Consider the following 20,922-nt stretch of genomic DNA (forward strand, 5'->3'; position numbering starts at 1 on the left):
AAAAATGAGCGTTTCAGAGCGATTGGAGGCTGTTTTAGCGCTGAAAAGTGGCTTATGTGAAAAATGAGCGTTTCAGAGCGAGAGCAGCCTGTTTTTGCACTAAGCTGCATTTCACTGAAAAAAGGTCTTTCAAACAGGTTTACTAGCCTGAACTGGTTGAATTTGGATCTTCTTCATGGCAAAGGAGTTTTTACCTGGAATTTCATTCATTAAAGGTGAAAAGTGGCTTATGTCAAAAATGAGCGTTTCAGAGCGATTGGAGGCTGTTTTAGCGCTGAAAAGTGGCTTTTGTGAAAAATGAGCGTTTCAGAGCGAGAGCAGCCTGTTTTTGCACTAAGCTGCATTTCACTGAAAAAAGGTCTTTCAAACAGGTTTACTAGCCTGAACTGGTTGAATTTGGATCTTCTTCATGGCAAAGGAGTTTTTACCTGGAATTTCATTCATTAAAGGTGAAAAGTGGCTTATGTCAAAAATGAGCGTTTCAGAGCGAGAGGAGGCTGTTTTTGCACTGTACAGTCGCCTATAAGGCTGAAAAGTGGCTTATGTGAAAAATGAGCGTTTCAGAGCGAGAGCAGCCTGTTTTGGCACTAAGCTGCATTTCACTGAAAAAAGGTCTTTCAACCAGGTTTACTAGCCTGAACTGGATGAATTTGGATCTTCTTCATGGCAAAGGAATTTTTACCTGGAATTTCATTCATTAAAGGTGAAAAGTGGCTTATGTCAAAAATGAGCCTTTCAGAGCGATTGGAGGCTGTTTTAGCGCTGAAAAGTGGCTTATGTGAAAAATGAGCTTTTCAGAGCGAGAGCAGCCTGTTTTTGCACTAAGCTGCATTTCACTGAAAAAAGGTCTTTCAAACAGGTTTACTAGCCTGAACTGGTTGAATTTGGATCTTCTTCATGGCAAAGGAGTTTTTACCTGGAATTTAATTCATTAAGGGTGAAAAGTGGGTTATGTGAAAAATGAGCGTTTCAGAGCGAGAGCAGCCTGTTTTTGCACTGTACAGTCGCCTAAGGCTGAAAAGTGGCTTATGTGAAAAATGAGCGTTTCAGAGCGAGAGCAGCCTGTTTTTGCACTAAGCTGCATTTCACTGAAAAAAGGTCTTTCAAACAGGTTTACTAGCCTGAACTGGTTGAATTTGGATCTTCTTCATGGCAAAGGAGTTTTTACCTGGAATTTAATTCATTAAGGCTGAAAAGTGGGTTATGTCAAAAATGAGCGTTTCAGAGCGATAGGAGGCTGTTTTAGCACTGTACAGTCTCCTAAGGCTGAAAAGTGGCTTATGTGAAAAATGAGCGTTTCAGAGCGAGAGCAGCCTGTTTTTGCACTAAGCTGCATTTCACTGAAAAAAGGTCTTTCAAACAGGTTTACTAGCCTGAACTGGTTAGATTTGGATCTTCTTCATGGCAAAGGAGTTTTTACCTGGAATTTAATTCATTAAGGGTGAAAAGTGGGTTATGTGAAAAATGAGCGTTTCAGAGCGAGAGCAGCCTGTTTTTGCACTGTACAGTCGCCTAAGGCTGAAAAGTGGCTTATGTGAAAAATGAGCGTTTCAGAGCGAGAGCAGCCTGTTTTTGCACTAAGCTGCATTTCACTGAAAAAAGGTCTTTCAAACAGGTTTACTAGCCTGAACTGGTTGAATTTGGATCTTCTTCATGGCAAAGGAGTTTTTACCTGGAATTTCATTCATTAAAGGTGAAAAGTGGCTTATGTCAAAAATGAGCGTTTCAGAGCGATTGGAGGCTGTTTTAGCGCTGAAAAGTGGCTTATGTGAAAAATGAGCGTTTCAGAGCGAGAGCAGCCTGTTTTTGCACTAAGCTGCATTTCACTGAAAAAAGGTCTTTCAAACAGGTTTACTAGCCTGAACTGGTTGAATTTGGATCTTCTTCATGGCAAAGGAGTTTTTACCTGGAATTTCATTCATTAAAGGTGAAAAGTGGCTTATGTCAAAAATGAGCGTTTCAGAGCGATTGGAGGCTGTTTTAGCGCTGAAAAGTGGCTTATGTGAAAAATGAGCGTTTCAGAGCGAGAGCAGCCTGTTTTTGCACTAAGCTGCATTTCACTGAAAAAAGGTCTTTCAAACAGGTTTACTAGCCTGAACTGGTTGAATTTGGATCTTCTTCATGGCAAAGGAGTTTTTACCTGGAATTTAATTCATTAAGGGTGAAAAGTGGGTTATGTGAAAAATGAGCGTTTCAGAGCGAGAGCAGCCTGTTTTTGCACTGTACAGTCGCCTAAGGCTGAAAAGTGGCTTATGTGAAAAATGAGCGTTTCAGAGCGAGAGCAGCCTGTTTTTGCACTGTACAGTCGCCTAAGGCTGAAAAGTGGCTTATGTGAAAAATGAGCGTTTCAGAGCGAGAGCAGCCTGTTTTTGCACTAAGCTGCATTTCACTGAAAAAAGGTCTTTCAAACAGGTTTACTAGCCTGAACTGGTTGAATTTGTATCTTCTTCATGGCAAAGGAGTTTTTACCTGGAATTTCATTCATTAAGGGTGAAAAGTGGCTTATGTCAAAAATGAGCGTTTCAGAGCGATAGAAGGCTGTTTTAGCACTGTACAGTCGCCTAAGCTGCATTTCACTGAAAAAAGGTCTTTCAAACAGGTTTACTAGCCTGAACTGGTTGAATTTGTATCTTCTTCATGGCAAAGGAGTTTTTACCTGGAATTTCATTCATTAAGGGTGAAAAGTGGCTTATGTCAAAAATGAGCGTTTCAGAGCTATAGGAGGCTGTTTTAGCGCTGAAAGGTGGCTTATGTGAAAAATGAGCGTTTCAGAGCGAGAGCAGCCTGTTTTTGCACTAAGCTGCATTTCACTGAAAAAAGGTCTTTCAAACAGGTTTACTAGCCTGAACTGGTTGAATTTGGATCTTCTTCATGGCAAAGGAGTTTTTACCTGGAATTTCATTCATTAAGGGTGAAAAGTGGCTGATGTCAAAAATGAGCGTTTCAGAGCGATAGGAGGCTGTTTTAGCACTGCACAGTCGCCTAAGGCTGAAAAGTGGCTTATGTGAAAAATGAGCGTTTCAGAGCGAGAGCAGCCTGTTTTTGCACTAAGCTGCATTTCACTGAAAAAAGGTCTTTCAAACAGGTTTACTAGCCTGAACTGGTTGAATTTGGATCTTCTTCATGGCAAAGGACTTTTTACCTGGAATTTAATTCATTAAGGCTGAAAAGTGGGTTTTGTGAAAAATGAGCGTTTCAGAGCGAGAGGAGGCTGTTTTTGCACTGTACAGTCGCCTAAGGCTGAAAAGTGGCTTATGTGAAAAATGAGCGTTTCAGAGCGAGAGCAGCCTGTTTTTGCACTAAGCTGCATTTCACTGAAAAAAGGTCTTTCAAACAGGTTTACTAGCCTGAACTGGTTGAATTTGTATCTTCTTCATGGCAAAGGACTTTTTACCTGGAATTTCATTCATTAAGGCTGAAAAGTGGGTTATGTGAAAAATGAGCGTTTCAGAGCGAGAGGAGGCTGTTTTTGCACTGTACAGTCACCTAAGGCTGAAAAGTGGCTTATGTCAAAAATGAGCGTTTCAGAGCGATAGGAGGCTGTTTTAGCGCTGAAAAGTGGCTTATGTGAAAAATGAGCGTTTCAGAGCGATAGGAGGCTGTTTTAGCGCTGAAAAGTGGCTTATGTGAAAAATGAGCGTTTCAGAGCGAGAGCAGCCTGTTTTTGCACTAAGCTGCATTTCACTGAAAAAAGGTCTTTCAAACAGGTTTACTAGCCTGAACTGGTTGAATTTGGATCTTCTTCATGGCAAAGGAGTTTTTACCTGGAATTTCATTCATTAAGGGTGAAAAGTGGCTTATGTCAAAAATGAGCGTTTCAGAGCGATAGAAGGCTGTTTTAGCACTGTACAGTCGCCTAAGCTGCATTTCACTGAAAAAAGGTCTTTCAAACAGGTTTACTAGCCTGAACTGGTTGAATTTGTATCTTCTTCATGGCAAAGGAGTTTTTACCTGGAATTTCATTCATTAAGGGTGAAAAGTGGCTTATGTCAAAAATGAGCGTTTCAGAGCGATAGGAGGCTGTTTTAGCGCTGAAAGGTGGCTTATGTGAAAAATGAGCGTTTCAGAGCGAGAGCAGCCTGTTTTTGCACTAAGCTGCATTTCACTGAAAAAAGGTCTTTCAAACAGGTTTACTAGCCTGAACTGGTTGAATTTGGATCTTCTTCATGGCAAAGGAGTTTTTACCTGGAATTTCATTCATTAAGGGTGAGAAGGGGCTGATGTCAAAAATGAGCGTTTCAGAGCGATAGGAGGCTGTTTTAGCACTGTACAGTCGCCTAAGGCTGAAAAGTGGCTTATGTGAAAAATGAGCGTTTCAGAGCGAGAGCAGCCTGTTTTTGCACTAAGCTGCATTTCAGTGAAAAAAGGTCTTTCGAACAGGTTTACTAGCCTGAACTGGTTGAATTTGGATCTTCTTCATGGCAAAGGAGTTTTTACCTGGAATTTCATTCATTAAGGGTGAAAAGTGGCTTATGTCAAAAATGAGCGTTTCAGAGCGATAGGAGGCTGTTTTAGCACTGTACAGTCGCCTAAGCTGCATTTCACTGAAAAAAGGTCTTTCAAACAGGTTTACTAGCCTGAACTGGTTGAATTTGTATCTTCTTCATGGCAAAGGAGTTTTTACCTGGAATTTCATTCATTAAGGGTGAAAAGTGGCTTATGTCAAAAATGAGCGTTTCAGAGCGATAGGAGGCTGTTTTAGTGCTGAAAAGTGGCTTATGTGAAAAATGAGCGTTTCAGAGCGAGAGCAGCCTGTTTTTGCACTAAGCTGCATTTCACTGAAAAAAGGTCTTTCTAGCCTGAACTGTTTGAATTTGGATCTTCTTCATGGCAAAGGAGTTTTTACCTGGAATTTCATTCATTAAGGGTGAAAACCGGCTTATGTCAAAAATGAGCCTTTCAGAGCGAGAGGAGCCTGTTTCTGCACTGTACAGTCACCTAAGCTGCATTTCACTGAAAAAAGGTCTTTCAAACAAGTTTTCTGGCCTGAACTGGTTGAATTTGGATCTTCTTCATGGCAAAGGAGTTTTTACCTGGAATTTAATTCATTAAGGGTGAAAACCGGCTTATGTCAAAAATGAGCCTTTCAGAGCGAGAGGAGCCTGTTTCTGCACTGTACAGTCGCCTAAGCTGCATTTCACTGAAAAAAGGTCTTTCAAACAGGTTTTCTAGCCTGAACTGGTTGAATTTGTATCTTCTTCATGGCAAAGGAGTATGTACCTGGAATTTAATTCATTAAGGGTGAAAACTGGCGTATGTCAAAAATGAGCGTTTCAGAGCGAGAGGAGCCTGTTTTTGCACTGTACAGTAGCCTAAGCTGCATTTCACTGAAAAAAGGTCTTTCAAAAAAGTTTTCTAGCCTGAACTGGTTGAATTTAGATCTTCTTCATGGCAAACGAGTGTTTACCTGGAATTTAATTCATTAAGGGTGAAAAGTGGTTTATGTCAAAAATTAGCCTTTCAGAGCGATAGGAGCGTGTTATTGCACTGTACAGTAGCCTAAGCTGCATTTCAGTGAAAAAGAGGTCTTTCAAAAAAGTTTTCTGGCCTGAACTGCCCAGCTGAAAAATAAATGTGCTAAATGTACTAAAATTTAGCATACTTTTGTGTACTTGAAGCCACACTAATCATCATTATACTTCAAGTGTGTTCATGATTAGTTAACTTGAAGCATGCTATTTTGGAACAACTAATTTTGTACTAAATATATTTTAATTGTAAGTCATTGTAGAAAAGCTCAACTTGAAGTGTATTTAGTGTACTTTTATGTGCTAAAGTGGAACAACTTAAAGTATATTTTGTATACTTTAAGCATATGGCTTTATATATGCTTAATTAGTCAAATTAAAGTTACACTTGTACTATACTAGTACTTTGTTTGTATCATAAGTACATTAAAAATGATTTGTTAGTGTCTCAAAAATATATAAGCTTTATACTTTAATATATTCTTACTGTGCTAATATGCTTAATTATATGTTTGGCTTATTCCAATTGCTAAAAAAGCATACTTTGCATAATAGTCAATATACTTTCTCTTTACTTTGCTATATTACTATCTACCTTGCACATGTTTGCAAATGTATTACCAGCATACTAAAGGCTGTGAAAGTGAAACTTGTGGGACTACTTCCAGGTGAAAAAATAGTCTTTAATCTATTCGTACCATATCCAAATTAGAATAATACATTGTAAATACAAAAAACTTGTACTGTCTCTTAACATTTATACAACAAATGTATGAACATTTACATTATGGCTTTTAAACATTTTTAACTATTGGTACTTTAGTACACCTTGTAGAAATAGGTCCATTTCAGTCAGCAAGACCTAAACATTACACATAAACTTTACAGAACACTGAGAAATAGTGAACAATGAAAAACAATATTCCTTATTATTGCACGCCTAACCCCTCCCACCATACAGAAACACACACCACACATTATGTTCCTTTTTTTTCGGCTGAACTGCTCATTGTTACACTTTTGTCTGATGGCCGCGCACACATCAGAGACACTTGTCTGTGGAAACTCCAGAAGAACAGCGTCTGTTGACCAAATAGACAAGAGATAATGTAAGTCACGCAGCATAATCATATTATTTTGAACAGTACATCAAAGGGGTATTCCAGAAAGGAGGTTCAACAAACTCGAAGCCTAACCCTGAACTCTGAGTTGACTTAATCTGTGAAGTGAAACTCTGAGTATAGACTATAAAAACAGTCTTGTGAGTTAATTCAGTGGATATTTCAGCTAGTAGCAGCTTTTACCACCAACAGATACCTACTGATTAACACACATCCTGTCTCCTAACATCCTGCTGAGTAAATGAACATGTGGAAGAAGGCAGAGGTGGTGGTCACCTCCACCTCCACCACGTCTGACAGAGGCAGAGGAGCTGGTCCTGAGTCAGGTCGCTGGGTGGCCAGAGGCTAAGGGCGTCACTCACCCCCAGGACCCAAGAGGCAGACACTCACTTTTATCTACAGATAGCACTTGAAGTTATTTAATATTATCCTAAATGCGGCAGAAAATTAGAAACATGTACTTTGAAATTGCGTTGTTGGAGGCAATGCAGGCTGATGGGTTTTGTAGCTATCTGTGGGAAAAAAAGAAGCCAAATGAAATGTGAATGATTCCTCTTTTTCTGACTGCTGGAAGGTGATTGATTAACCTGCAAAGTGATAAAAATGAAGAGGTCAAGATCTGAGAGCACGTCAGCTAGACGTCTGAGAGCACGTCAGCTAGAATATCAGACGTGTAGTCTGATATTCCATGTGCAGCCAGACTGAGAATATTGTTCAGATAAATGACGGACTGATGAGGAGTGGTACCGTTCGGCTCAGGGAATGGGAGCTAATCTAAACGAATCTAAATAATCCCCCTGTTGTAAAACTATGTGAATTATTTCTGCTTCAACATGATGCTGTTGAGAAGAAAAGAAAAGGGCCCTGTCAGACAGCTCCGTCAGACTCAGGGTTTCTTTAAGTAAACCTGCTAGAGAGCACATTAGGTTCCCAGAGTCAGTTACCATGGTGACTGACACAGAGTTTAAGATACCTCTCATTTACGGAAAAAAAACAAAACCCCAGAGTTTCCCTCATCTCAGGGTTCACTTACGTTTTAACCTGCTTTCTGGAAACTGAGAAATTTTATCAGTATGGTATACCAATACTGCTACCAGTAAATAGTCCAACATGTATTTAGTAATTACTGGTGGTCAGTTTCCGTGTGATCTAGCTGCTATAGAAATCACAGAAGCTTTTAAATAGACTACATGTAACTCAAAACAATGGTCATGAGTAATAGGTGGATATTTTGATGTACTTTACCTTCTGGTAGAGATCATGCCATTAGCGCTGCCTCGGGGCTGGTCTGTTGCGTTCTCCAGCAGGCCAAACCCCAGAGCGGGTAAATGTCCTCAGTCTCACCATCCACTCCCCCTCTCACATTGCCTTGTGGCTCTTTGGTTTAGTGCTCATCTGAGGACAACATAGAAATAATAACAGTGGTTATAACTATGAATCACAGCATAAACATAGTGTGCTGAACAAGTGTGTAAGTCCTTGAAATTACAGCCTCTGTCCAATTACCACATTTACAGGCAATTTGTTTTATTAATGCTACACAGCATTTTATCTTTATATTACAAAGATGTGCTCACGTGTACTGTGCAATTTTCCAACCATGGTCATATCTAGCAGTAAGAGGTGTATATCATGTATACATTTATTTATTTTGATTTTATTTATCAATCAATTAATCAATCTTTTCCTCTACTTTTACGATTCTTGAGCTGCTATTACAAGTTACTGGTGTAGGAACAATAGAGGTCACGTTATTTTGACGTTTTTGCATTCAGATACTGTACTGACATGACTATACTGTATCTGACTGCAGACATGAATAGCTGTCATACATAAGCTTCAGGTTGGCTGATAAGGTCCGTTATTTCTTGGAAGTAGTTTAAATTAAAGTCATAAACTAAGCAGCTAGACGACCGGTTAACATGTACAGTAGGCTAAGACCGTAGTGGCAGAGCGCAGGGGAGTACGTTTTCCTCCTGGGCTGAAGCCGGTTAGCTTCAGGGCTAACACGCTTCACTTCACTTTGCTGTCAGACAGTAGTTGGTAAAACAATAGGAGAGACATTACGTGGTCTGGAGAAGCTTGTGCGTTTATTTGGCCACATACTGAACTGTACATGCACGGCTAACCTCTTCCTCTGCTCTGCTAATGTCTGCTCCAACCTCACCTGCCGCTCGCTTCACTACACACACACAGACCCTACGCGCACACGCACTGCTCTACCCCTTAAAGAAACCACACCACGCTTCATCATGTAATATTACACTGTGTTACTGAAGCACATACACACAGGCGTAACGCTGCCGCTACCAAGAGCAGTAATAATAGGTTAACTTACAGTTACAGTAGCTGTAAGACTGACGTTAGCTAACATTAACGTTGGTTATCTGGCTACGATGACTGAAGTTGCTGAAACACATCATGACTCGCCAACGAAATCATAAAATTAGCCGGTGTGATGAATGGAAATATAGAATGTATGACCATTCAATCAGAAATTAAAAACATTGAATGTACTTACTGTGAATCAGAAGTAGGCTTGGGCTTGCTTCGCCTCGCGACGGAGACTTTAGCTGGTCAATGTCATTCAACAGCAACGTTGACCAGAATGAAGCGCCGTGAATCGTGGAGCTCAAAGAGGCTGAGCTGAGCGCAATGCGCTGATTGGATGGCAAAGATGCAAACGTTGCTATTTGAATTAGGCGCCTTTCTTTCCAGGGCCTGTACTATAGACTGTATATCAAATGTGAAATAAATGCATATATATATATAAATTACAACCCGTTTCATTTTGCGACTTCCTACAAATTGTTGTATCATAACTGGGAATGAAATGAAAACAAATGTACTAGCACATACATGTAATATGTAGAAAGTGTATTGCTAAGTAATAACTCCTTTCATAAGTACACTAAATAACTACTGCTAGAACTATTTAATATACTGAATAATGAAGAAAAACGGCTTAAAAAAAACTCAACTTCATTTGCACTTTTTTAAGTGTTCCTAAATTCACTTCCAATTAAGTTATTGTCTAATGATATAGCTAGTTTGGATGGCATTAACTTGGCCTCCAGCACCACCGTCAGGAATCTGGGAGTTATCTTTGATCAAGAGATGTCCTTCAACTTCCCACATAAAACAAATTTCAAGGTCTGCATTTTTTCATCTACGTAAAATTGCAAAAATCAGGCCCATCCTGTCTCAAAATGACGCAGAAAAGCTAGTCCATGCATTTGTTACTTCCAGGCTGGACTATTGTAATTCTCTATTATCAGGCTGCCCTCACAAGTCTCTAAAGAGTCTCCAGCTGGTCCAGAATGCTGCAGCACATGTACTGACAGGAACTAAGAAAAGAGATCATATTACTCCTGTAATGGCCTCTCTGCACTGGCTCCCTGTAAAATCAAGAATAGAGTTTAAAATCCTTCTCCTCACTTACAAAGCTGTTAATGGTCAGGCACCATCATATCTCCAGGAGCTCATACTACCCTATTACCCAACTAGAGCATTACGCTCCCAGAACGCAGGATTACTTGTAGTTCCTAAAGTCTCCAAAAGCAGAATGGGAGCCAGAGCCTTCAGTTATCAAGCTCCTCTTCTGTGGAACCATCTTCCTGTTTTGGTCCGGGAGGCGGACACCCTCTCTAGAGTAGACTTAAGACCTTCCTTTTTGATATAACTTATAGTTAGGGCTTGCCCAGGCCTGTCTTGGACCAGCTCTTAGTTATGCTGCTATAGGCCCAGTCCGGGGGACAAATGATACACTGAGCTTCTCTCTCCTCCTCTCCTCTCCATCTGTATACATTATGCCTGTATACATGCCCCATCTCTGCATGTCACTGACTTCACTTCTTCTCCAGAGTCCTTGTGCTTTCTAGTCCTACAGGCTCTCATGGATCCTGGCCGCGCCCGGGTCGTGGATCGTGGATGCGCCTACTGCCATGGCCCTGCCTGACACCCACCACTACTGTTGCTAATATTAGTCATATCTCTGTTACATACGTTTCACTACTATTATTGTGATGCATTACTACATACTATCCTTACCGTTAACCACTACTACTGTTATTACTAGTAGTCACATTTCCATTATGTGCATTTCATTATTATTGCTGTAATACTTCTTTATGTACTTTCATTCCTGTCAACCATCTATTATAATTGTATACATTGTGGTCTCGTTGATCTGCTCTGTACATGCGACATCTATTGCACGTCTGTCCGTCCTGGGAGAGGGATCCCTCCCCTGTGGCTCTTCCTGAGGTTTCTTCCGCATATTTTTTCCCTGTTAAAAGGGTATTTTTGGGGGGCAAGTTTTTCCTCACTCGAATCGAGAGTTGAAGGACAGAGGGTGTCGTCTCTGTACAGATTGTAAAGCCCTCTGAGGCAAATTGTGATTTGTGAATTTGGGCTATACAAATAAAATTTGATTTGATTTGATTTGAAGTGAAACTAAGTGCACTTTAATGAAGTATCCTAACAGTATATTACAAATGACTCAAATAAGCATACTTATCTTATGAATACTATTCGACTAATGTAAGTACTTTGAAATAAAGTATACTTTGTAAAAGTATATTTTAGAACAATTTAAAACAGACTTACAGTCTTTTGATAAGTGTACCTAAATTCACTTCCAAAGAAGTGCAAATTAAGTGCACTTTAATAAAGTATATTAACCGTATATTACAAATGACTCAAAAATAAGTCCACTTTTAATAAGAATATTAATCTTCTACTATAAGTGCTTTGAAACAAAGTATACTTTTTAAAAGTACACCTTAGAACAATTTACAATAGACTTACAATAAAGTACACTTCAAATAAGTAAAATAAAGTACAACTTTAATTACTAAGGCACCTGCCCCTTTGCTCCTTGATGCCCAAAGTGCCCTTTTGTCTCGGTGCTATTTTTTTTTTTTTTTTTTTTTTTTTGCGTGTGTGTGTTTTTGTGAAGGCCTGTCAGTAGCCCTTAAAGAATAATAAATAGCAAATAATAATAATAATTTATGCAGCCTAAATGAAATGACCTGGCTCCCCTGGGTAACATCATCCACCAAGACGTGCCCCGACGTGCCCCCCGCTGCAGCGAGAGACGGGCTCGGCCCAAAATCCGACAGATCGCACGTTACAGCAACAATATTGCATTTGCGCTATGAAACAGGAGTAGTGACGGTCTGGCCATAGGGGGATGAGGGCAAATGCCAAAACGACCGAGGTGACTGCGACTGCTGCGTGAAGATGCAGTCCTGCTGATTATGGAGGACTAAACATGACTTTAGTATAAATAAATAAATGTATAAATAAATACAGGAATAAATAAATAAATGCATAAATAAATAAATGTGTAAATAAATTAATTAATAAATAAATGCTGAACTAAATGAATAAATAAATAAATGCTGAAATAAAAGAATAAATCAAAGAATAAATAAATAAATAAATGCTTTATATTTATTTATACATTTCTGTTCACCTACATTTATTTATTTCTGTATTTCTGTGTCCATATGTTAACGAGGTAGGAGGTCCTAACCTCAGTCAACAGCATGATTGGTCAAATTGGAGAGCCAGACAAAAGCAAACGATTCCCGATCCCAAGCCTTCCTCCCTGTGAAGTTGTAAACCAGCTCGAAAATGGCCTCGACCAGGAGGCCACTGGCAGACCTGCTTTGGGATGTGGCTGACCAGCTTGAAAATTGTGAGTTTCTTCTGTTTAGGCCTGTAACAAGTATAGGTAGAAACAGCAGTTGTTGAGTTTAATAATAATTGAGCTTGGTACCCATATGATTTTCACTGCTTTGTTATTTTCTGTACAGCACCGAGGACCCCAACGAGCCAAGTTCACCACCTCCGCCGTCACATAGCATGACACCCAGACACCCAGTGGACGGTAGGTGTCTACAGGGAACAGTTTTTGATTCTAACTCCCATCTGTGGACAAAACTACAATCGCCAGTGATGTGTGATTTTTTTTCAGTGGCGCTGTGCATTAGCTTTAACAGATCACATTACTATAGTGTGCGATGCTAACATCAACATTAGCCAACAGTAATGGGCGATACAAACGATATGCAATATAAACGATACAAAATTGGCCTACAATAGAGATTTTAATTCTATTGCACTATCGCAATAATGCATGTTGATGACGCAATCCACCCGCGAAATGTAGAGCCGCAGCTGCAACGCATCATCGTCATCTTGAGTAAACATGGCTGAAAGGGAAATGGAGGAGCTGGTGAAAAAGACCGTTGCGACATCCATTATTTGGACGTGGTTCGGATTTAAGCTGTCCGACAAGCAGCAGCAAACTATACTCTGTAGAGCAGGGGTCTCAAACTCAAATTACCTGGGGGCCACTGGAGGAAGAGCCTGGCTGAGGTTGGGCCACAAGTACTCAAGTATTTCACAAAAAGGGTGTTTAGTATGAGGTATCTGGGAAACAACACATTTTGAGCTATGATTTAACTGTGACATGTTGTTCCTGGTTGTGGGGGTTAAGGAAGGTTTCAGATGGGAATGACATCTGTTAGGTGACATTAGAGTAATTAGTCAGTTCTATGTGTGTTTTGGAGGGCAGTTGGAGGACAAGATAATACAGTTTAACTGGTATGCCAAATGGTCAGGAGCCGGTTCAACTATATAGTTCCCCAAAAGGACAGAGGGACAGTCAGGTCAGTTTTAGGGCACAAGTCCCAAAGAAGGACATCAGCAGAGTAGGATATCTATAGAGGAGGTGACATTCCATAGGAGACTGGTCAACACCTCTTTTGCCTATTGAATAGAGAAACCCTAAAATCTACCAAAGTGACCAATTAGAAGAAGAGATAGATGTGGGCGTAAGTACTTTAAAAAGGCCCGTGCAGATAGAGAAGGTTAGGTGAGTACTTGTAGATTTCCTAGATCAGAGAGGATTTCTGGTAGAGCAGAGGGCAAAGCTTTAGGGAGAACTTTGCCAATATTGGGAACACCGGGTGTGGCCACACTGGTTCGGACGCAGGCTTGAAAGCTGTTTCAATAAAGATTGCTCTATCCATTCTCACCCAGCCTCGCCTCTGCAGATTCATTTATCATCAAACTACACGCCGACATCTTTTGAGGAAGAAAGCCCAGAAACAACAAGTATTAAAAAAAAATATTTATTATAAACAGTTCATCAACAGTTCAACAACATTCTCAAAGTGCATAAACAGAACATAAATAAATTCCTCTGAAAAAAAATATATATATATATTTTTTTAATTTAACCTTTTAGAAAACAACTGTTCCAACCTTCACAGTATTTATTATTACATAACAGTTCCTCAACAGACATTTATTATTATTATTAAATTTGTATTGCACTGTCAACAATCTCAAAGTGCATGAACAGTAATTATAAACATAAATTCCTCTGAAAAAAAATGTAATTTTAATTTTACCTTTTTTACCCAGGGAAGTAAGAACAAGTCTCTTTTTTAAAGTGAACAATGGACAGTTCTTCAGAACATAGGACTCTCTTGTCTACTTTTTGCAGCCAGAGACCTGACAGCGCTTCCTCTCACACAGCTGAGCTACATTTGGCTTGAGGGAAGAGGCGGTTGAAACTCTCAGTATGGCTTGGAGATGTGCATCAGTAAGTCTGCTCCTGTGCTTGGACTTGTTGAAGTTCATGGTGGAGAAGAGCTTTTCACATAGATATGTGCTCCCAAAAAGGCACATGGTCCTCTTGAACATCCTGGACAGCTCAGGGAAGGTGTCGGGCAATTCTCTCATAAACTGTCCAAGCTTCTCTTCATTCCCATTCACATCCCTGAACTTTGCTTTGAGATCAGAACTGCACTGTAGGTCAATGAGCTCCATTTGAAGCACAGGGGGAGCATCTTCCACATCAAAGGAAAAAGGGTTGGCAAAAATCTGAAAGATGGACTTGTGTGTTTTAAAGTCTGCAAACCTGTGATTAAACTCCTCCTGTAGCTTCACAATGGCTTCAACATACTCCTCACAACTGAATGGTGTACCTTTGTCTGCAAGTGCCTTGCATGCTGGGAAGTGGCAGAGGTTTTTCTGAGAGACCTGGGTTTTCCATAAGACCAGTTTTGTGGAGAACGCTTTCACATTATCATAGGCAGCGCTGCCCAGCTGGCCTGGGCCCTGTAGCTTCTTGTTGAGCACATTCAGCTCATGTGTGATATCAACCAGAAAAGCGAAGTCCATGAGCCACTTTGGGTCACTTAGCTCAGGAAGCTCCATTCCATCCTGCTCCATGAAGGCTTTCACTTCATTCCTTAACTCAAAGAACCGCTTTAGCATGTTCCCTCTGCTGAGCCAGCGTACCTGAAATCAAATTAAATTAAATTAAATTAATTGTCTTCATACACTAACAGGTAAGAAAGAGAAGGAAAAGAAAAAGAAAGAATAACAGTAACCTAACAGAAAAAGAACACTTAACCAAAAATCTGCTAAAAAGAGACGTGTGTGTGTGTGTGTGTGTGTGTGTGTGTGAGAGAGAGAGTGTGTGTGTGTGAGAGAGAGAGAGAGAGAGAGACAGAGGGGGGGGGCAGAGAATATAAGAAAGATTAACAGACCGAGAGAAGGTAGAGATGTAAACAAGGAATATTTACCTCTGTGAAGTACAGAACATCTTCGTACGCTGACTCGATCTCCTCCAGAAAAGCCCGGAACTGACGGTGCTTTAAGCCCTTAGATCTGAGTCGATTTATGACCTTCACCACAACAGACATCACGTGTTTAAACTTTAGGCATTTGCAGGCTAGGGCCTGCTGGTGGATGATGCAGTGCAGAGCGATTGCCTCCTCGACACCCTCCTCTTCCAATTTTTTTTGCACAAGTGCAACAAGTCCATTCTTCCTCCCTGTCATTGAAGGCGCTCCATCTGTAGTTATCCCAGCCAACCTTTTCCATGACAGACCAGCATCCGAGAGGGCATCACACAGCTGGCGGAATATCTCCTGTGCAGTGGTTTGGCCACACATAGGGATAACCCTGAGTAATTCCTCCGTTACATGAAACTTATCATCAACACCACGGACATATATTGCCAGTTGGGCAGTGTCAGTGGTGTCTGTGCTCTCATCCAGGGCCACTGAGTACGCACGGAAGTCTTTGACTTTGTCACGTAGTTGACCATAAATGTTATCTGACAGCTCGGTAACACGCTCTGCCACTGTGTGATAAGCTGATGCTGGCAAACTGAGCTCTCTTTTCGGGGCAGACAATACTCGCAGCCTGCAACATACACTCCTTAATAAACTCGCCTTCTGTAAAAGGCTTTCCTGCCTTAGCGATCATTTCGCTCAGTGTATAGCTGGCCTTGACTGCTTTATCAGCCTCGTCGGTTGCTTTCCTAAAGAGATTTTGTTGCCAGGTGAAACATTTCTTTAGGTCTGTGACTCGCTTCTCCCTCTCATCTCCCCGGTATTTCGCATACTCCTCGGCATGCCTCGTTGAGTAGTGGCGTCTGATGTTGTATTCTTTGACAACGGCAACCTTTTCAGCACATACAAGGCAGGTAGGGGTTCCCCTGTGCTCAACAAAAAAATATTCTAACTCCCACCTTTCATGAAATTGTCTGTGGTCATCGTCGACCTTTCTTTTCCCAGTGGGTTTTGAGAGGGACATGATGTGATGAATGAGGACCGCCACGCTTCCACTTGGTGTCTCTCCGTTGCTTGCTGCGTTTCCTAGCAACCTGGCTGGCTGCCTGCTATGGTAGCCCATGCGGGCCAAAGCGCATTTGGTAAAGACACGCGGGCCACATTAACATTACATACTGATGTCCACTCGGGGGCCACAAAATGTCGGCCGGCGGGCCACAAGTGGCCCGCGGGCCTTGACTTTGAGACCTCTGCTGTAGAGTGTGTGGAGCAATTCAGCCGAATTCAGCACAGAGCAGACAGGAAGTCAGACACGAAAGAACAACATGACATCCGGTTAATTTTCAAATAAAACACTCAGTGTTGATGCCAGCACAAAAATCTAAAAAGAGAGTCAAATACAAGCTTTTCTTCTAAGGTGATAGGCCATATCGCCCATCCCTACCAACATATTTCCCCTGCAATCTCTTTATATTATTTTCGAACATTGAGCATGTCCTCTTCACTTGATCCTAGCCGAGGTTTCAAGACTGTTTGGGCCATACATGGGAGGGACAAGGACAGCAAGACGGCGATCCGTTGCTGGGCCCACCCAACTTTATTCCTACACACATTCATTCTGCTGTCTTGTCGACAAAAACGCGGACTTGGTCCCCAACCGAAACGCCAAAGACAGACTTGCTGCAGCAGGTTTAGGGGAAAAACGTCTTACATTTCAAGGTATGTCATACATCTAAAGTCTATGATTGACACACATTTGTCCTGTCAGTGTATTTCTAATACCCAGCAAACATTTAGACGTCTATTTGACGTCTAATCAACGTCGGTCAGGCAGGCAGTTTTTCTGACGTCGGTCTCATGACCGACATCATTTCGATGGCTCTTAGACGGCATCAATTCACGTCGTTTCAACGTCGTTTCGACAGCATATCAACCTTTGTCAAAATACACATGTAATGTATTGCATTTAAAAATATGTTTACCTAAATCGAGTTTCAACTAGTGCCTACATAACTGGCATTACCACATCCATACATTCTATGACAAGCACAGCTCTTGTGCTGTATACATGTGCAATTCTCAATGCTCTAATCTGCAACTATTTAAATTAACTTATCCATTTCAGCAAAAAAAATCCTTAAAATGCAAAGAGGTCAAAAAGTCCAATAGACAACACCAGCAAATTTCACATTTGCCAACTTAAAATATCACAGGAATGGTGAACCTGGTTAAAACTTTCATAGTAAATAAACTCACCTGTGATAAAGTTAAAAATACTCGAATAATGTTCACCCATACTGTAAAATACAAGTAGTACATGGACAAATCTCAGGTAAAAAAAAAAAAAAAACGAACATGTTTATTGGAACAAATGTTTTATTGACTTCCTTTTTATTGCAGTCCTGTGGGGGTCTGCCCCTTGCCCCCGCTTCTTGCTGGGGCATGTTTAAGTTGGTTCTGAATCACACTCTATTTATGCATCTGTGGCCTTTGGACTCCATCTCTTCACAGCAGCTGGAGAGAGGGCATAAGAAAAAAATAAAAAATTTTACAGAGTGCCTATTCAGATGTTAAATGCACTTTATAGATGGCAAGAACAAATTGTTTTGGGAGTTGAAAGAGTAATGAAAGAACCACTTCTTAGAGCCACTCAGTAGCCTGAATCTGATGGTTCCTAATAAAGCCAGTAGGCATTAACAATCTGTGCTATGGTAGCCCAGCTTAGCCCAGGATAGCCACATGCACATGAAGCCCATTCAGTAATTTCAATTATGTCAATCTTAGTTTCTTACACTTGATGACATGGAACATCTTTGTGGCTTTAAAAGGCACAACACAGAGAGGCAACACTAAGCATAATTTCTCTTTCATGCAGGTGCCTGGCTGTTCACACAGGGAGCAGAATAGCACATTAGAGGTTTTCTTTTAAAGGACAATTCCATTTCGGAATACATTTACTCTAAAAGAATGAATTTGAAGATATTCCTCACTGTTGCTGCTGTTATGCATTAGCTCCTCTGTCCAAGCATCATCACAACAGCGTAAAACAGTGGCGGACGGCTCTGAGGCTGTATCCAAATATTCATATTCATTCAAGCCCCCCCATTCAAGTGTGTGTGTGTGTGTGTGTGTGTGTGTGTGTGTGTGTGTGTGTGTGTGTATGTATCTCACCTGGTGTGCGTCTCACAATAAACCTGTGAAGTGAGGTAAATTGGACAAATAGTTATCAAAACAGGCCTATGCGAGGGACAGAGACACACAAATAGATTACTTTTATATGTAGAGAGATAGTGATTCATCTGAGCATGTCAATGGCATTATGGGGCTGTAGCCACACTATCAGTGAACACTTGTTTCAAATTTGAAGAAGATGGCACAAAGTATGACCATTCTACACCTACGCTGTGATTGACAGATAACCAGCCACAGTATCTGTCACGTCTCTACAATAAGCTGGCGCCCTCTGCCGTTGCGGTCGTGTAGCGACACCAGACAACTATCAGCATGTGTCAACCATAGACATATATACATAGACGCCGCATCGACTGTGGAGCGACGTGCCTACAGGGCGGCCATCTTGGCCCAGGGGTGTGCCCAGGTCGAAGGCCAGGGCACACCCCTGAGACGCCAGTTCATCCAGGGCCCTCTGATGGCAGAGGCTGCCTTGCATCTTGCAAGGTGCCAACTGCACATCAGGAGCGGTTCAGCATCTTGCTCAAGGATGCTTCGGCATGTAGCTCAGTTCCGCCCAGGGGAGCCGGGGTTTGAACCAGCAACCTTCTGGTGGCTGGTCACCTGCTCTACCCACTGAGCTACAGCCGGCCCCAGTGAAATAACTAATCTGAGACAAAATTTTGGTCTAAATGCGGTGTTATGAATCTATAAACTATCTCTGTAAAAAAAAAAAAAAACTACCGGAAACCGTTAAAGAAGCAGCGTCCCTAGCAACTCCCCTTTACACAGAAAAAACAGACTGCAGTGATCGGTCTAATATAGCTAATACAGTATATTGATCATCATTAGCTCTATGTGCAAGGCAATTTTATTTGTATAGCCCGTCTTTACAAACAGTTTGTCTCAAAGGGCTTTACATGGCATCATAACAACATCCTCTGCCCTTAGACCCTCACATCCACTGAGGAAAAACTCCATGGAAAACCCTTTTAACAGGGAAAAATCAAGCAACAGAGGAGGGATCCCTCACCGAGGACGGGCAGACGTGCAATAGATGTTGTTACAGACAAGAAAACAGTTTATAACACAGAATGTTGGATACATGGAAATGTTAACAAGAACTGATGAAGGCAGCTTCTGGTGGGAGGAAAGGCAGGGAGAGCTGGCCAGCTTAATGGGAGGACTGGGTGGCAGACTGGTTCATGGGAAGGGATTACATGGAATTATTTTTTGTTGTAGACAATTCTTCATCTCTTGCTACTTTTCTCATATTTTTAAGGTTTCCCAAAGACAGTAGTTTAAAGAGACAATGGGAACTGGCAGTGAAACGGGAAGGTTTTGTGGCAACTGAGAGGTCCTTGCTCTGCAGTGAGCACTTCCAGCCAGATGACTTTGACAGAACAGGACAAATTGTTCGGCTGAGACATGGAGTCAAACCATCTGTGTTTAACTTCCCATCTCATTTACAAAAGGTATATGTGCCATTTGGCTAATGAATTCATTAATTTCTATGATTCATATGTCCATGTAAGCATTCCATAGCTACTTAATGCCACACTTTTCTAAACTTTTTTTCTGTCTGCATGTTTAGGAATAAAGTACAGTCCACTTTCCAATGCTAAAAACTTTTTAAAAAATGTTGTATTATGTTTCTTAAATTTTAGCAAGTACCATCAAGGACAACAAAAGCGTCAAGGAAAGCAGAAGAAATCCTGCCAGTGGAGTTGCCTCAGCATTTCCATGAGCGCGAGAAGAGAAATAGCAAGCTCCGGGAGCTAAGGGCGAAGAAAAATGTACACACTCTTCTCGAGGATCTGAGGGAGAAAAACCTCATAAATGAAGAGCTGAAAGACAAGCTTGAATGCTACTCAGGTAAAATGGAAATACTAATTTGAATATTTTATATAGGTATTTTTTGTTTATAGTCTGTGTTAAACTCTCTTCCTTTTTATTTAAAGGGGTCTTACTAATAAGTTTATGCTTACTGAATTTCAGATCTTCGGGTAGACCTCTTGGCAAAGAAGGGCCATGAGTACACCAGAGAGCAGAGGGAGTTTGCCCTGACGCTACAACTTCATGGTCCAAAGGCATATAGTTTCCTGAGAGTCTCAACATCTTCCTCTCCCACATCCCCATACATTGCAAAGGTTTTCTCCATGTTGCCTGATTGTTAAATATATTGTGAGGGACCGAGCTGGCAGGAAAATTCTGAAAAATGGGTGTTCTATACCCAAAATAAGTACATTTGAAAATATTTTATTTCAAAAAACATATAACAACCAATACAAACAACCCATACAAAGAAATTAAGAATTGACTGTACAAAAGTAACTAAATGTGAGCGCTACAAATAGAACTGCCAAAATGTTAAATAAAGTGTGTACATTGTATAAAACAAGACTAGTGTGTGGTATTTATTCATAATGTGCTCAAAAAATGTAAATGTAATCTAAACAAGACAGTAAAAATTACTGATTTAAAAAGCTCACATCACATCACACACTGTGTTCTGATACATTTTGAGCTTTCAGATATTGATTGATTGATTGAGATTGA

At 40.9% G+C, this 20,922-nt stretch overlaps 1 long non-coding RNA gene and 1 pseudogene across 2 annotated transcripts; one reads left to right on the forward strand and one right to left on the reverse strand.

Moving 5' to 3' along the window:
* Window positions 1–6,130: 6,130 nt before the first annotated feature.
* Window positions 6,131–9,234, reverse strand: LOC311255943. The gene is made up of 3 exons (XR_014622416.1): window positions 9,111–9,234; window positions 7,835–7,984; window positions 6,131–6,550 (listed from the first exon to the last, which is right to left on the reverse strand). It is a non-coding gene; the product is annotated as an uncharacterized lncRNA (long non-coding RNA).
* A 7,450-nt stretch (window positions 9,235–16,684) lies between these two features.
* Window positions 16,685–20,430, forward strand: LOC311266865 (annotated as a pseudogene). The gene is made up of 4 exons: window positions 16,685–16,911; window positions 19,646–19,838; window positions 20,031–20,238; window positions 20,374–20,430. The product of its transcript is annotated as an uncharacterized misc_RNA (transcript).
* Window positions 20,431–20,922: the final 492 nt, after the last annotated feature.

This window comes from Pagrus pagrus, assembly GCF_965226575.1.
Source record: "Pagrus pagrus genome assembly, chromosome: 1".
Classification (NCBI taxonomy): Eukaryota; Metazoa; Chordata; class Actinopteri; order Spariformes; family Sparidae; genus Pagrus; species Pagrus pagrus.